General features: G+C 43.9%; 1 protein-coding gene across 17 annotated transcripts in view; it reads left to right on the top strand.

Moving 5' to 3' along the window:
• CHRM2 (cholinergic receptor muscarinic 2) overlaps positions 1–18264 on the top strand; it is a 176843-nt gene that overhangs the window by 69278 nt on the left and 89301 nt on the right. Inside the window, exon 3 of one of the 17 annotated variants that reach the window (XR_010592297.1) lies at positions 13435–13791. The exons of the other annotated variants lie outside the window; for them this stretch is intronic. The gene's annotated coding sequence lies outside the window, so the exon portion shown is untranslated. Of the gene's footprint in view, positions 1–13434; positions 13792–18264 lie in introns of those variants that run through there. 17 annotated transcript variants of the gene reach the window in all.

Genomic DNA, 18264 nt, shown 5'->3' with positions numbered 1-18264 from the left:
GTGGTTATTGCAATAGAGACAAATACAGTATATGGAGAGATTTCAGTAGTCTAACTGTCTGACAGTGATATGCTAGCACCCATCATGGCAACTCATTTACAGAGTGATGGTGGATTCCATAAATTAATTAATCTATCAACCATGTCTAATTTTATACATTTTCTGAAGAGATTCATGCCTGAGAAATGTATTGCATATGACAATGTTGAGCTCTTATCTATTTCAGTCTAGTGGTAAAATCTTGTTTTATTAGTAGCTCTAGTACAATATATGAGATATTTTCTCTTTCTGCAACCACACTTATGAACAAAACTTCCAAATGAGGGGAGTGGGGGTGGGGGGGGGGGAAGTTATGAATTCCACTGAAGTAAATCTATTCAGATGAATGTTCACAAGTATTTGGTTTTTGCAATATTCTCACAACTCTAATCTCAATATATTTCGCTGCTAAAATATAGCAATATAGTGTGTGTGTGTGTGTGTGTGTATTATAAAGAGAGAGTGAGACTAGGGCATGGAAAGTATACAGTATGTGGACCTGACTCTCCTGTACTTTATTTCAGCGTTACACTGGTAAAACGTCACTGATTTCAGTGTAACTAGACTTACATAAAACTGGAGTAGTGCGCTGGTGAATCAGGCCCTATATGTGTATCTACTGTAGTCTCTGTGTGCATGTATTATAGTGGTCACAGCTGCATGGTGAAGGTTGAATACACACACATGCACATATCTATCTTAGGTTTTCCTAAGGTATCTATCCTTGTGGTACCAAAGTGATGTATACACCGCGTATATTATCACACACACATATGTACAGCATTGCAGAGCCATGGCAAATCCCAGTTAACTCCATTTGACAGGCGGCACTGCTTGCAAGATTGTGCTGACCCCATTAGAACCCTTGCCCACAGCAACCCTGAACACTTATTTCCGCTTCTTCTTTTCAAGAACATGGTACAGGTATTGAACTGTGTTGGTGTAATGCCAACAGACCCCAGTCGCCGGCGGGCAGGATCAAACCTGGGCCCTTTGGAGCTTAGTGCATGAGCTAAAAGCCAACTAGCTGTTAGCTCAGGCTGTAGAGCAGACTCATTTTATCTCTCTCTTTAAGCGGTCTTGGTGCCAGTAGATGGGACAGAACACCACACCCAGAAGATGTGTGGGTTTCATTATCAAGGAAAGATAATGTGCATTGCCCTTTTAAATAACAGCCAAGTTGAAGCAGGGGGCTCTTGTTTCAAACCCATTGTTCCCATCGTCTTTATATCCCTGCTTTCTATATGGCTGGTAACTCAGCAGCTAAATTGCAGAAGGTACTAATCAAACTGAGTGAGTGTGTTCTCTGTTTAATCCAAATAACTGCTCAAGAAAAACTGTGTTAATAGGGTCAGAGATTAGAATAGGTGCTCTGAAAATTAACAGTTTTTAAAGGAACAGCACATGAGATGGATGTGAGGGTTGGTTGGAGAGTGATGAGGTGCATTGACTAGGCCTCCCAGGTGGGATTTTAGGAATTCAATTAGAAGTCCGTATAGGTTTAGGGAGTCTTTGTTGAAAATCCACCTCCCTCCTCTAATTTTTGCTGTTGGCACATAACAGCTGGTTCTGTATAATCAGGACTTTTTCAGTGACTCAAAGGGCAAATGAGCCCGAGGCTTTCACATACGTTGGAGAGTAGTTGAAGTTTTAAAGTGGAGCAAAGAGAACGTGCAGGGAGAGATGATGAATACCAGCATCCACTCCTGGGGGCCAGGGAAGCACGTGCACACATACAGCAGAATCGAAGAGGCTTGTCTCCAAAACTGACGTTATCCCTGCAGGGCATGTAATTCAGTTTAAATGAAGGAAAAGGTTGCAGTGTTGTTGGCTTTCCTTTTCCCTTTTTGAAAGTTGACATGCAGCTGTACAATGAGGAGGGGGAGAAGGAACAAATGGGGGAGGCAGTGGTCTGGGAATGAAACAGTTGTATATCCAGACAGAAGGCCAAATTAGAAAGTTCTTATTCAGGCAAACTCCCATTAAGCCCACAGGAGTTTACCTGAGTGATAACTGAGTAAAAACAGTAAGGGATTTGGTTCTGCATTTGGATGGAAGGGGATATTTTATTCAGTAGCTGGCCCCTTTTAAGTGAAGTGGTCCCAGCTCCCCTGTGCCAGTTCAAGTACATCCCACATTGGCCTGATTAAGAGAGTGGGACTGTATCTGAGGCTAATAAAATTGGAGGAAGACAGCTGTAATTGGAAAGGAGGTCGCTGTGGGGGGCATTCCCTGGGAAGGCTGAGGGCAGGGAAGGTATAGTCTGAGACATTCCTGAGCTGGAAAGCCAGGAAGAAGCCTTGGAAGTACTCAGCTGGAAGGACTGGGGGGTTGCTTTGATAAAAGAACACTTGGGGACTGTAGGAAATACTGTGGCAGCAAACACTGATGCTGGTATGTGATTGGACTATGTTTTTGGACTTTTAAGGACTATGTGCAATGTGTAGGACAAATGGGCTGTTTTGTGGCTTTCGAGACTATTTGCACTTTGCGGGATAACAAACTGGCTCCAGGTAAGGGTAATATTGTACCCGGGAGAACCTGAGATGGGGAACTGAAGTGGTCACCCTGGCATTTTTGTGCCCAGCCGCAAGAGGGGTCTTTGGGTGCAAAGGGGAATCATGGCAGGGTGAAATTGGCCTATTGAATAACGGGGGCATCCTAGTCTTTGAAGACCATCTGCTGAAAAAAAAAATATTTTTCCAGCTTAGAACAGTGCAGGGAATTTATTTCTTACTTACACTAAAGGTCTCGGTGTCAGACCTAGAGGTGTGTGGAACTAGATGGGTTTGGTTGGTAGGAGTTGATGACAACCTTCTCTTTGGTTTCTGTTTGATATGGGCTCACGTTAACTTTGAGTGTCTTTGAATGACCCAAAACATCAAGGTGAAACCCCTAAGTTTCACCTAGTTTTGTACAAACAAGCCGTGGTTTGTTTGAAATTGGTTCTAAGTTTGTTTGGAAAGGATGTGACAGCTGGTAAATCAGGCACAAGCTTTGCATTTGTAATGAAACATGAAGCTGGGGGAATGCTGTGTGGTTTGGGGTTATGCAGTGGATGGTTCACTCAGCTCTCATCACAATTCCTGTGGTCCACTCCTTGGTCTGCTATTGACTTTCTGTCTAACCTTGACCAAATCATTTAACCTGACCAATTTCTTCATCTGTAAAATGTGTATGCTTAAACCTAACTGGCTCAGAGGATTACTGCATGGCTTGTAGAACTCATGTCCGTAAAGGATATTAAGATCTTTGGATAAAAGCAATTACGTAAGTACAAAGCATAAGTATTATTCCACACATGTAGCAAAAGAAACAACTAATACTGAACCACAAAAGTGCAGTTGCAATGAGTCTCTCAAATTACACAAACAATAAAGGTGAATAGAGGCAAGGCAGACAAATACGTCTAATACACTGCTGGATGACCTGTGAGGCCCTAACTGGTGATTGAATGGCCAGTACTAATTTAGAAAATGAAATGTCTCCTTGCAGTTATTTCTCTGTGTGGTTTGAAAACATCTAAAAGTACACTGACTAAAGCCTGCAGCTAAAAATCCTCTGATTATAGCTTATTCTGCTCTCTGACCAAATACTTCTATCACTTTCAATCTGGATTTCCCAGGCCTGACATCTTCATGTTTCATTATTGCCAAGCGAAAAATCCCATTCCCCCTTTTCATGTGTCTCAGCTGCAGAACAGTGGCGTTCAACCAACCCAGTGCTTCAGATGGAGCTGTTAATTTGCCACAGTGTTAGCAATCCGCAGCAATGTGCCATTTCCAGGATAGGAGTGAAATCCCTTTGCAGTTTGGAACACCTGAGAGAGTTATTCGGGACAGATTAAGAGAGAAGAGCCTGTCTGAAAAGAATTTTTTTCTTAATAAATAAAATACTTGTCTTGTGGAAGGCCAACATTACCTGGACAGAATATATACAGACATTAATATGCAGAGGTCCAAAAATGAACACTTTTATTAAATATGCATTCAAGGCCAGATCACTAGCTGGTGTAATACACTGATTTATACCAGTTAAGGACAAAGCCTGTAATTTCTAAGCAGTTATGAAGTTATATATGACAATATATTTAAAATATCACATTTGTCAGTTTACATTTTATGTAAGATACAGTGTGGCACATTGCACTCATGATTTACATTTTGTTCAGATATGTTCTGAGGCAGAAAACTTTTGAATCACAATGTTGCCCACCCATGTCTGTCTGCCTGCCTGTGCTCCTATCACCATGGTTTCTAAACTGGACTTCTACCTATCCACTTTACACAGGATGCCAATGTATAGATACAAATCTTAGAGGCTCAGATGAAGCCCCTCTGAAATTTGAAAAGCAATGTGAAACTTGTCACCAGATTCTCTCATCCTAACAGGAAATATAATTGCCATATGAAAAATTATCAGCATGTTGTAAAAATTGCTCCAATTTCACAGATGATTTTTGGACTCAAAACCAAGGCGATTCTGATGAAAAAAGATTCATAACACATATTTGAGTAATTGTTTTTTATGTTTTCTTCTGTTCCTAGTATTTTTCTTTTGTCACCTTTAAAACCTCTTTTTCCACAATTTTTTCCTAGGGTATTACATTAACAAAATGGATAATAAAGTGGGGGAAAGGCAATGGATATAATTAATTTATATTTTCAAATGTGTTTTAATAAATTCAGTAAGTAGAAGCCATTAAAGAAACTTGGTAACCATAGGCTGAGAGGAAAACACTTGCACTGTATTATTTTTATTTCCATTTATAATGTTAAATGCACCCATGTGAGTCTCTCAGTGGATGTGCAATTACTTTAGAAAGACACAATGCAAAGTATTACAGCTCACAAGAGACTAGATTATGATGTGCCACAAAGAGAGAATAGCAGGGACTGACATGCACTAATTCCCAAGGCCCCTGCAATGGCAGGGAACTGATTAAGTGAGATGTAATCCTAGCAAGTGACCCATAGTCACATGCTTCAGAAGAAAGCAGAAAACCCCCAGGTCACTGCCAATCTGTCCTGGGGGGAAATTCCTTCCCAACCCCACATATTGTGATCAGTTAGACCCTGAGCATGTGAACAAGAACCAGCCAGCCAAGCACCTGATAGAGAGAGAATGCTTGGTGCTACCTCAGAACCCTGGCCCACCCCATCCAGTGTCTCATCTCCAGTAGTGGCCAAGACTGAGGAAGGAGACAAAACAACCAAGTAAATCCAGAATATACTTGGGGGAAGGAGGAACCCTTCCTGACCTCTGCAGGTGGCTTGCTGAAGCTCTGAAGCATGAGCTTTTAGGAACATATCATATGACAGAAACTGGAAGTGAGGCCAGGGCTGCTGACTCCTGCCCCCATGTTACACAATCACACTTGTGAAACTTGTTATTTGCATCCACAACTCCTAATGTACAAAAACTCACTCCTCTGATGATTAGAAACTTTCCTTTAATTTCCAGCCTGAATTTATTCATAGCCAGTTTATGCCCATTTGTTCTTGTGCCAACATTGCCTTTAGTTTAAATAGCTCTACACCCTACCTGGTGTTTATCCCTCTGATATATTCATGGAGAGCAATCACATCCCCCCTCAGCCTTTGTTTTTACTGGAATAAACAAGCCAAGCTCTTCCAGTCTTGTCTCATAACATAGACCCTCCATTCCCCTGATCATCCTAGTAGCTCGTCTCGACACCTGTTCCAATTTGAATTATTCTTTCTTGAACATGGATGACCAGATCTGTTCACAGTATTCCAGTGGAGGTCTCAACAGTGTCTTGTACAATGGCATTAATACTTCTCTGTCTCTACTAGAAATGCCTCATCCTGATACAACCTAGGATCACATGTGTCTTTTTCACGGCCGCATCACATTGATGGCTCATAATCATCCTGTGATCAACTCCACACCCAGGTCTCTCTCCTCTGTTTCTTTCAACTTCCAAGCCCCCATCTTGTAGCAGAAATTCTTAATACTAGACCTTAAGGGCATGACCTTGCACTGTGTACTATTGAATTTCATTTCATTCTTGTCACTCCCATCTTCAGGGCCATCTGGATTTTCCTGTGTAATATTCCGATCCTCCTCTGCATTGACAATGCCTCCCAACTTTGTATCATCGACAAATTTCATTAGCACACTCCTGCTTTTTGTGCCAAGCTCATTAATAGAAATATTGAATCCATGAGGAACTCCACAAGTAACCTCTTTCAAGTCTGATAGTTCATCTTTCAGCGCAACCCGTTGCCTTCTCCCCTTTAGCCAGTTCCTTACAATTCTTGTATTAATCCCCATCTTCTCTAATTTAACTAATAATTTCCCATATGGTACTAAGTCAAATGCTTTACTGAAGTCCAAATATATTAGATCTACTGCACTTCCCTTAACTAAAAAATCAGTTCTTTTCTCAAAGAATGAAATCAGGTTAGTCTGGCATGATCTAACTTTGCTAAGCCCATGTTGCATTTCATCATCTTTACCATTTACCTCCATCCATTTAATTATTCTTTCCTCCACAGTTTGTTCTAAAGCCTTGTATACTACTGAAGTCAGACTAACAGGTCCCTGTAATTACCTGGATGACTTTGTTTTCCCCTTCTTAGATATAGGTATGACATTAGCTATTCTCCAATCATACAGTACTACTCCAGAGTAAATAGATTTATTAAAAATCCTTGCTACTGGACAAACAATCTTATGTGCCAATTCTTTCAGTATGCTGAGATGGGAATTATCCGGTTTCCCAGATTTAAGCACATTAAGCTCTTTAAACTTTTCTTCCACCTCAGATGTGGTAATTTCCATTTCTACATACTCATTTTCATCAGCCATCCTGTCTTCATGCCCATGTTCCATATTATCATCCTTATTGAAAATGGAGGCCAAGTATTAATTTACTTTTGAGGCCATACCTAGATTATTTTTAATCTCTTTGCCATCACACTGCAGCCTCATCCTTCCTTATTCTCTTTTGATTTATATAACTAAAAAACTGCTTATTATTTATTTCAATTTTCTTGACAAGGGTTAATTCGTCTTGATATTTAGTAATTCTCACCTTATTCCTATATTTTCTAACCTCCAAGATACAGCTTTCTTTTGCTGAGCAACCTCTTTTCACATTACCTACAGGATCTCTGCTTTTTGAGGTGGTTATTCATCCAGCTGGGTCTGGAGCCTTTCCTTACAAGTTTTTCGTCTTTGCTCGGCATGTAAATGGCAGGTAGTTTTTGTATAGTTGATTCGGAAGGAAATCTTAAGCCTCCTTTACATTTAAGTCCTTGAGCTCTTTCATCTAGTTGACTTCTTTAATTCCCTTAATTAACTTCAGTGCACTTATACCAACTGAGAAACTAGCACCAAAACTCTCCTTCTCAAGTCATTTCGCTTTAGCTGGGGAAAACTTGATAAAATACCTACCGTAGTTAAAATTTTTGATCAAAACATTTTCCTGGCAAATTGTGCAATTTCATCGGAATAGAAATTTCCCATGAGAAAATTTGACTTTTGACTTTTTTTCTGATTTTTCAATGGGAAAATTGTAAATGAAATTTTTGTTTCAAATTGACATTTCACCATTTCCACTTGTGAAAAAAATCACTATTTTGAAATGTCAAGCATCAGTATTTTGAAAGAACATTTTGTGTTTCAATATTACTGAACAGAATATCTTTTGCAACTTTTTGTTCCATGAAAATTTTTGATATTTCACATTTTTATTAATTTCAGATTGAAAACAAATATTGAAATTTCAAAATTTCTCCTGGGACAAAAATATAATGTCCCCCACAGCTTACATGAGAAAGGCTTTGTAGAATGCTCTAAAGATCAAATAAGTCAGGATCTTGTGAACACAAGGGTAGTCAGTTCTACAACTGAGGATGTCTCTGAGACTGCCAAGTTACCACAATCCCCCAATTTAAATCTGGAGACTATTATCCTGAATGCCTCAGCTGAGTTGAACTGTTGCAGTAGCACACAATGAGAAATGCCTGTAGAGACAGGAAGCAAGTAGTAGTGATAAATTATTAAATTTCAGCATCAGAACAGGTTAATAAATGGGGGTGCCCAAGGGACCAGTACTGGGAGCCTGGTGGTTCATTATATTTATTAACTGCCTGGAAAAGGGGGTGAATCGTGAGTTGGCAAAATTTGCTCATGGCAGTTATTTAGGTTAGTCAGGAAAGGCAAGGAAGGATTTGAGGAACTCCAGAAGGACCTAATTAGGCAAGATAGTGGGGAAAACAATTCAGAAGGAAGGAACAATTTAGACTACCCCTACATACTGATAGACTTTGAACCAGACCTTTCAGGGGAAAGCAAATTGTTGTTGAGAGCTTCTATTCTCTACTCTAATGTTGGTCAAAAATAGGCAAGATGTTAAGGAGGGAAAAGTGAATACAATGGAAAATATCATGTCATTATATAAATTAATGCCTCCGCCTCACCGTCAAATCTGGAAAAAAATGACAGAGAAGAAGTAGAAAAGGTCCAGAGGTACTGAAGGAGTGCATCAGTCTGAGGAGTGACTGAAAAGAGTAGGACAGTTTAGTTTGAAAAGAGAGAGGTAAGAAAACTAATAAATTGCATGGAGAAGGCCAACTGGACACTTCTGTTTATCCGGTCTCATAATATAAGACACATTAGTAGGCAGCGGATATAAAACAGATGAGAAGAAATACAGATCTATGCAACATTTAATTAAATGGTTCGCCTTCACTGTAGTAAAATATTACCGAGACTAATAACTTAGTAAGATTTGGAAAAGGGTTATGCTTATATGAATTGCAAGGGGTATCAGTCCTTGTGCTTTTGGGCATTAGCCGATCAACAAGGAGAGTCAGGAAAAAGTTTCCCCACGTGATATATTATTTCACAACTAGGTGCATTATTGGAGTTCTAGAGACCAAGGATGGGAATTTCAAAAGCACTCAGCACTGGCCTAACTCTGCCTCCACTGAAAAGTTAATGAGAGTTTTACCCTTGACTTCAGCGGGAGCAGAAGTAAGCCAATGCTGGGAGCTTTTGGAAACCCCACTTTTAATTCTTACTCTGAAATATCCAGCACTGACCAGTGTTGGAGACAGGATAGCTGATGAGACAGGCTATTTTGGCCTTTTCCAGCATTCTCTGTTCCTGTGCCAGAAGCCGACTAACATAAGTAAAACTTTCCTGCTACATATTTCTTTTATGCAGCCCATTTTATCCGTTCGAGTGATCTGCAATGTGTTACATGAATTGCCAAGAAAGAGAAAGCAAAATTATTTTTAGTGTTTTCCCTAGTTTATTATGGCAACATTGATAGGTTTCTTTGGCGCTATCATTTACCATGGCACACTGTAAGCAGATTAGTTACCTGTAACAGGTACTCACACAAAAATGTATTTACAGATCACTTGAGCATTAGAGATGGGTAATTTTGAGACTCTTATCAAATGTTGTTCTGCACAACATAAAAATATTGGATGATGTATAAGATGAAGAGAAGGATGAATAGACCCAATGTACTGTAAATGTAATTTGCAACACTCTCTACTATACCAGATGTTATGCAGCTTGCAAAGGCCTGATCCAAAGCCATTGAAGTCAATGGAAAGTCTCCCATTGTCTTCAATGGGCTTTGGATTAAGCTCCAAAAATGCATTTAATTTTTGACCTGCCTATTCCCCTGCTATTTCAGTTGAGTCTCACCTGAGCAAAGAATGAATTTTGTAATGAGCACAAATGTCAATGGGAGTTTGGCACCAAGTGCTCTTGAAAATCCCATTAGATGCCTATCTGCATCTTTAGGCACCTAAATACCTTTAAAAATCTGGCCCTCAGTGGCTAGGCAGAACGTTTGAACAACTATCAAAGGAATGCTACTTGTATGCTCCAGTGAGGTAGCTTTTTTGAAATATCTTGTGCCCAGTGAGGGCAAACACCTCTGTGGTGTCTATCAAGGAGGGCTGTCCTTCCCAAAGTCAAGCAGAGTTGATCAAATATGTCTAGTGTCCAGTGATAGGACATTTCAGTGCAGTGCCCAATGTTCATTGGGCAGGCTTTCCTATAAGGAAATGGAGGAGTTGCTCCCATGAGTGCTTGCTGGTGTCTACTGAAGGTGCATCCTTCTATTTGTTCCAGAGCTTCTCTTTTTTCAGCCTCCAGAAACTCCCTCTTTAGACCCAAAAGCCATTTTTATCAATCATTTGTATGCCTCAAATAAATTCCCCCCAAGGAAAGTGACGAAAGAAGAAATGAATGCCTTTTTTCATTGCCTGTGATATCTCTCTGGTGAAGTATAATTAAGGTATTTTCATGCTGGCTGGCCTGTACTGTCTGCCCTTCATGAGAGATGAAGTCTATCGAGCTGTTATTTGTTTTTTGCACATTGTGTGAGGAAGGATTAAGCCACTGCAGTGTTTAATACCAGTAAATGATCTGGAACTCCATAAAAACATCAGTTATGTTACAGTTAAAGGTGTCTCAAAGCTCTCCTGGAGAGCTGGGGCTCTGTCTTCATTCCCTCTCATGACAGAACCTATGGGCAATTGTCTCTGGAGATTATGAGAGGCTTTTAAGTGAAGAAATCAGCTGAGGGATTGCTAAGAACAGAGGGGATTTTCTCCGTTATCATTTCAAATGTCTTTAAAAAAAGATACGGGAGGATTGTGCTGGCAAAAGGTGCGATACTCACAGCTCTGAAAAGAGGGGAGTCCTTACCTCAGTGCCTCAGCCCTGACATGCAGGGAGGATAGTTAATCTTCAGGACTATTTGGTCCTTGACATTTCTAGGAAGGCTGTCAGCAGTGATGGTAATTAGTGCTGATTGTGATACTGTGTGGGGAGGGTTAGGAAGGAGGGGAAGAGTGAAAACCTGGGTATTAGGAAATGGACTGAGCCTAGCAATTCATTTTGCACAGGCTACTAAATAGCCATCAGATGGCAACAATTTTCAGTCACTATCAACCTGAAATGGGTAATGTCCTTGATGTAAAAGCCTCTATGGCCCTTCATCCAGTCCTCTGAGCCTGCCAGTCACCCCCATAATCTATCACTGCCTTTTACAAACATGTGTGAATTGTTGTGCTTGTGAGTGAGAGACTGATAGTTCTGGTTAAAACCAGACATAGTGCCAGACACTCGGAGGGTGCAAGTTGGCGTAACTCTATTGGCTTCAATGGAGCTATGCTGCTTTATAACCAGAGGACGGTCTGGAGCATAGCACAGATATGAAATGCATAGATATGCACAGATATGATATGCATAGAAACGTCCCTTCACACAGCCCTGTTAATGTATCTCAGTTTTGACCAGCAGCTTCCTCTGATATTTCAATTTTCTAGGACCCCACACAGATTTAAAAGTGTGTTTCAGTCCTTCCTGAACAGCCACACCCTCAGTCCTGGCACTCTGCCAACATATGTTAGTCCTGACCTTTGGAATCCCCTGCTATTACAGCAGCAACAATGGTATTATCTACTGGTACAGAGTAAAATAGGTACCTGTAATTTTTCTGTATTTACTAGGAATTACCTAAGTACATATTCTTGGAGATTTCTTAATGCCCTTAAGTCACAAAAGAAAATAACAAGGGACACTCCTAAATACCACATGCAAAGTAATTAAATGCATTACTCAGTTAATGAATGGATTGTGTAATTACTAAACATTGCTACAAATTGCTAAACATTGCTGCAAAGTGTAGAATGGGTACATTTGCTTACTACTATCAATAACTTCAGTTATGCCATTGTAAGTACATTTTAGTCAGAGTCCAGAAATAAAACCCCTATGCTCTTACAGAGAGTCCCTGTGAGATTCCCAGAGCAAACTGAGGTGCGGAAGAGGAGGGATGTCTGATTTTCTGGTGACAGGCAAATATGGGAGAGCCAATGTTCTAATCAGGGCTGAAGAACTATGTGTGGTCTGTCCTAGATCCAGAGGTGAAAGTAAGCCGGTATGCCCCGGTACGTTGTACCGGCAAGAGCCGGTGCGCTGTACCGGGGTAGCCCGGCTTCCCCAGGCAGCAATTTAAAGGGCCTGAGGCTCCCAGCAGTGGCTGGAGCCCCAGGCCCTTTAAATTGCCGCTATAGCCCCACTGCTGGAGCCCTGGGGTAGCAGCAGCGGGGCTCCGGGGGTTATTTAAAGGGCCGGGGCTCCCCCTACCTCTACTGCCCTGGGCCCTTTAAATAGCCACCGGAGCCCAGCCACCGCTACCCCAGGGCTCCAGGGGCTATTTAAAGGGTCGGGGCAGTAGAAGCAGGGGAGTGCTGGGCCCTTTAAATAGCCCCCAGAGCCCTGGAGTAGCGGTGGGGCTCCGGGGGCTATTTAAAGGGCCCAGGGCTCCTGCTGCCTCTAGGGCCCCAGACCTTTAAATAGCCGCCGGAGCCCTGCTGCTGGAGCTCTGGGGTAGCAGCAGCAGCCGGGGGCTCCAGCAGCGGTTTAAAGGGCTGGGGCCGTAGCAGTGGACAAGCCCTGGACCCTTTAAACTGCTGCCGGAGCCCCCGGCTGCCGCTGCTAACCTGGTGGGGGAGGGGGAGGGCACTTACCGGTACAGGGTGGGCCGGGGCTGGCTCTGACCCCCCCATCCCCACCCCTTCCGCCCGAGCCCACGCCCCTTCCGGGGGCCAGAGCCTGCCCCAACCCAGCCCCTTACCGATAAGTCCCTATTTCTACTTTCACCCCTGCCTAGATCCCAAAACACTCTTCACTAGACAACCAATGGTAGAACATGGAAACAGAGGACACACTGGAAAAACCCAATGGTACATGTAGTCCATTACCTTGTCTTTCACAGTGTCCAGCAGCCCTGCAGAAAGCAGTTATGGGATAATCTGTTTGTATGGAAAGTTTTTTCTTAATCCTGAATAGTTAGAGGTTGGCCTAAAACCTGAACCCTTGAGTGGAAGAGTTTATATTTGTATCCAAACTCCATTTTATTTTATTTTTTTTGCTAAATTTGTACTAAAATAACTCTAGATATTCTTGTTAGCCATATCAATGTCCAATCCATTTTTAAACCTGCTAAGCTCTTGCCCGCAGTGATACTGTGTGGCAAGGAGTTCTGTAGGTGAATTGTGAACTATGTGAAAAAGAATTTCCTTTTACTGGTTCTAACTTTGCTGATGTTCTGTTTCAAATGTCTCCTGGTTCTTGTATTCTGAAAGGGGCTGAACAGAAGTCCCCTATCTATCTTCTGTATGACATTCATTATTTTATGCAGTGTAGTTGTAGCTGTGTCAGTCCCAGGATATTAGAGATGCAAGGTAGGTGAGGTGACATTGTTGGTCCAATGAAAGATATTACTTCACCCGCCTGATCTCTCATTCATTATTTTGTATATCTTTATCCAGTCTCCTCTTAACTGGCTCATCTCTAAGGTAAACATTACCAATCTTTTCAATCTCTCAGTGGGAACAGGATCAGCTAAATAAACCTTAATGTAAGCTGAAGAAGAGAAGGAGATGTATTGATTTGAAGTATGTGGAGAGAAGAATCTTGAGTCTCAAAATGTCAGGCCCATTCAGTTGCAGGGCTTGGGAGCAGCGCAGCTTGGAATAATTTGCTGTGAGTAATATTCCTGGCCAATGTTGCTATTTTTCTTCCTTCAAATAATTATTCACATTCTTTTCCATTACTGAACCACATTGAGTAAAAAGTGCAAGCAGGGCCGGTGCAAGCATTTAGGCAAACTAGGCAGACGCCTAGGGCGCCTAGTGGTTGGGGGCGCCTAAAAGCCCGCTCAGGCGAGGAGGTGGAGTGGAGGTGAGCTGGAGTGGGGGGGTGTGGGGAGGGGCGCCCGCAGTAACGGAGGTGGGGGGACGCACAGGGGAACTGCTCCCCGCCCCAGATCACCTCCACTCTGCCTCCTCCGCTGAGCACACAGCCCCCACTCTAAGTCTCCTCCAATCGGCGCCGCAAGCCTGGGAGGGGAGGAGAATTAAAGCGGCGCCGGCATGCTCAGCGGAGGAGGCGGAGCCGAAGTGAGCTGGGGTGGGCTCCCCAGGCAGGGTTAGCTGCCATGGAGGTGGGCTCCCTGGGTGGGGTTAGCTGCCATGGAGGCGGGCTCCCTGGGTGGGGTTAGCTTCCGTGGGCGGGGGGGTCTCCCCGGGCGGGGTTAGCTGCTGCGGAGGGTGGGGGTCTCCTTGAGCAGGGTTAGCTACAGGGGGGGGTAGCTGCTGCGGGGTGGCGGGGTTAGCTGGGTGAGCAGGAGGGCGCAAGGTGGAAGTTTCGCCTAGGGCGTGAAACTTCCTTGCACCGGCCCTGAGTGCAAGAGTTAGCTCTTGAAGCAACAAGAACAATCAGATCAAATCATGGTGTGGGTTAGGGGGATGGAAGTGAAAATTTTCCCCTGGAGAGGTTTTCAAAGCTTAACACATGCATTGACCAGGAGCAGGGACATTTATGGTGGGGAGGAAGAGGCCTTTGACTATTGTAGTTGTTTTTGATGGAGGGGACTGGTCTTCCAGAACATGTAAATACTGTGAGGGTTTTAGATGTACCTACCTTGGGATTGCAGATTAGCTGGATGGTTCAGTGTGGGTTTTTGAATTATACTTATTGGTCTCTCCTTAATGGAGAGATGGGCAGAGATTAGTTTTATTCAGTACTGCAAATCTAGTTGCACGTTCTTTATGGCACTGGCATGAAAAGATCAAGCTCACTTCACTGGTGATTGAAACGGGGACTGAACCCAGATCACCTAAAGTAACCCAGTATGCCCCTGACCCTTTGTCTCTGTCTCTCCCACCCAGTTCATTCAATCCCGGGTGGGTGCTTAAGCAATTGCTTTCAGAATATTATCTTCACTGTCCCAAACAAATAACCACCAGAGGAGTAGATTTGTAATCTTATTTTGTTCTTGTTTATTTGCTCTCCTCAGTCACCCATAATGAGGAATCATCCACTCCCTGATTGAAGACTCCACTCCATGTGTGTAGGATAGGGCATGCCCTTCAAGCCCCACCCGAAGCTTGCTCCTATTTCTCTGGCATGTGCAATTGTCAAAGCAAACAAACAACACAGCGCCTGAAGGAAACAGATCAGGCAAGGCAGTCAAAGAATGCACATTTGCAGTCATCTGCTGTCCCCCTCCTCCCTCACAACAACAAAACAAAAGCCAGGAGAATAAATTACGAGGGAACCCTTGCAGTTTTATGACGCACTTTATATGCCATGAGCCGGCCACTGCCGTGCCTCTCCACTGCCAGAGAAAGCAAGGGTGAATACAGATTTGATTTGTCACCCAGCACAAGATGTATGGGCAGCATTAGGGAAATGACACTTGGAGCGGAACATAATAAAAAGTGTCTCACTTGGGAGGCTGGCTGGCTGGCCAGCTTTATGAAATGTTATTACCATGTTGTTTACTCCACTCATTTCAAGGTATTTATAACATACTCAATAGACTGTCATTTTTCTCCTACTGACTCTGCACAAAGGGGGTGGGGGGGTCAAATGGGAGACAGGAATAGAGATGAGATCCAGGCATTCCCTAAGATTAGAAACAGAGGGTGAGGGAAGGCCAGAAAGTGCACTGTGTACAATTAATTAACTCAATGCATTATGGAGCAATTTCCTCTAAAATATTAGGTAGTGACACAGAACTACTGTCCTCAAGAGACAAATCCAGAGACTAAAAATTGCACTGTCACAATGCACACTCACAAGGAGGCCTTAATTCTGCCTCTTCCTAACTTGAATATGCTTGACTTTGTAATCTTAATAATGTTCTTTTGATGTAGGGTGTGTGTGTGTGTGTGTGTGTGTGTGTGTGTGTGAGAGAGAGAGAGAGAGAGAGAGAGAGAGCCATATTTCCTAGCACACACTGAATACTTTGTGTTGCTCTGGCAATAGAAAGCAGCCATAAACTGTAAACATAGTTTAATCGTCTAGTTTATGGTTATGTTGCATGAATGGAATGGTAAAAACCAGGGCCGCCCAGGGTGGGAGCAAGTGGGGCAATAGGCCCCGGGCCCCGCAGGGGCCCCCATGAGTATGTCGGAGGCTCCCCCCGCTTCCGTCTTCCCCCATCCCCTGGCGTCTCAGCTGGTAAGGGGGCGGGGCTGCGAGCTGCAGCCGACCAGCGGGAGCTCAGGCCCCGCTGGAGCCAGGCCGCTGCAGCGCTGTCTGGGGCCGCTCCTAGATGCGGCGCCCTGAGGCTCCGGGAGAGGGGGTAAGCGGCATAGTAAGGGGCTGGGGCTGGGCACCCCCCTGATCCCATCCTGCCCACAGCCCTGACCCCCAGCTCCGAGCCCAGCCCCTCTGAGCTGGGCACCCCCCATCCCCCCCACAGTCCAGACCCCCAGCTCAGAGCCCAGCCCCTCTGAGCTGAGCACCTCCCCAAGTCCATCCCCCCAACAGCCCAGACCCCCAGCTCCGAGCCCAGCCCCTCTGAGCCGGGCACCCCCCTGACCCCATCCTCCTCACAGCCCTGACCCCCAGCTCCGAGCCCAGCTCCTCTGAGCTGGACACCCCCCCGACCCCATCCTCCCCACAGCCCTGACCCCCAGCTCCAAGCCCAGCTCCTCTGAGCTGGACACCCCCCTGACCCCATCTCCCCACAGCCCTGAGTCCAGCCTCTGTGAGCCGGGCACCTCCCAACCCAGAACCCAGCTCCCCACCCAGCCCTGGGCAACAGCAGCACCACCCCCAGGCAGCAACAGCCCATTCATTACAATCATTACCATCACCCAGCAACAGCCCATTATGTAATTGCAAATGTATACATACCATTAAAGCATTTAATGTTTTTAAATAATGTATTTAGTGTATTTTCAAATTATTACAAATTAATTTTTGAATGTATTTCACTAGTTATTTTTTACATTTCCAAATACATGTTACTATAGTATTGCAACTTTTTTTTATGGAATGGGGCCCCTGAAATTGCTTTGCCCCAGGCCCCCTGAATCCTCTGGGCGGCCCTGGTAAAAACAAACAAACAGCCAAGGTAGCAGTGAATCTGGCCCATGTTCTCTCTGATCCTTTTCTCTCTTTTACCTATAGTGATTTCTCTTTGCAGTTATTGTCCCATTTAGACATAAATGATCTTGGGGTTCCACTAAGAGGGAAATTTTAATATTCTCTGAAGCTTTATTCATCAAACCACAAATCCTTTTGCCATGTCAACAATCATCGCCTTTTCTTCCCTCTTTCTCTGTCTCATTGTTATTTTTCTTTTCAACTTCCTTTTGTCCTCCTTCTGCCCTTCTCATCCCCCCACTGTTCCTTTCATTCCCCTCTCATGTTTTCCCCTTCTTCTATCCCTTTGTCTCTCACTCTATTCCCATCCCTCTCCTCTTAGCCCTGCCCCTCATCACTTCCTTGGTTTTCCTCAATTCTTCCTCCCTGATTTCCTCCTTCCTACCTCTTCATTATCTCCGTGGCAATGAACACACTTGATCCTCTGCATTATCTACAATTTCCTCTCTCCTGCTGTGATGGTGGGTTCTCCTAACATAGCTTCTACACCACCATCTTTGCTCCAGTGGTGTCTTTCTCCAGTCTGCATCCAACTCCCCGACATGTGTATCAGCCAGTTTGAAACTAGTAGATGATTAAAATGCAGGAGCAAAACAAGCAACAGAAGCACTTAATGCTATAGGAAGGAAATAGGGACACTTGAGTCCAGGCCGTTTGCCTCTCAGGATCTCCATGAGGCCGTTTATAGTCCCTTTTCTAACTGGAGCTGCAGTTCAGGGACATGATTCTTAAGTCCAGACAAGAGGTGCTCAGGTGCAGGGCCCAGGAGATGAGAGTAAAGCTGGTTTTATGCCACTTTTGTGCTCTCCTGATCCTCAGGGCTGCTGAGGGGCAGTTTGACCCATGTCTTAAATTAGAGCAGATTGAAGACCCCTGTAATGGCACTCAGTGTTGTGGCAGCTGAGGAATCAATAGAGAGCCATAAACATGCTCCATAAATGCCCCTTATGGTGTGTGGAGGCATATGTCACGATTCCCTTATAGCATGGGAATTCTCAGCAGGTCTCTCTTAAAGGTTGCTTTCCATCCCTGGAATGATGTAGCCCAGTGGTTTCCAACCTTTTTTCATTTGCAGACCCCTAAAAAATTTCAAATGGAGGTGCGCACCTTGTTGGAAATCTTAGACGTAGTCTGAGGACCCCCAGCGGTGCGCAGACCACAGGTTGAAAATCACTGTTCTATGGTAACGACAACCTTTTGCGGACCCCTTAGATGTAGTCTGTGGACCACAGGTTGAAAAACTGCTGTAGCCTTCTC

Source organism: Chrysemys picta, chromosome 1 (genome assembly GCF_011386835.1).
Source record: "Chrysemys picta bellii isolate R12L10 chromosome 1, ASM1138683v2, whole genome shotgun sequence".
NCBI lineage: Eukaryota > Metazoa > Chordata > Testudines > Emydidae > Chrysemys > Chrysemys picta.
Note: the sequence above shows the minus strand (reverse complement) of the source record. Positions and strands in the feature narration are given on the sequence as shown.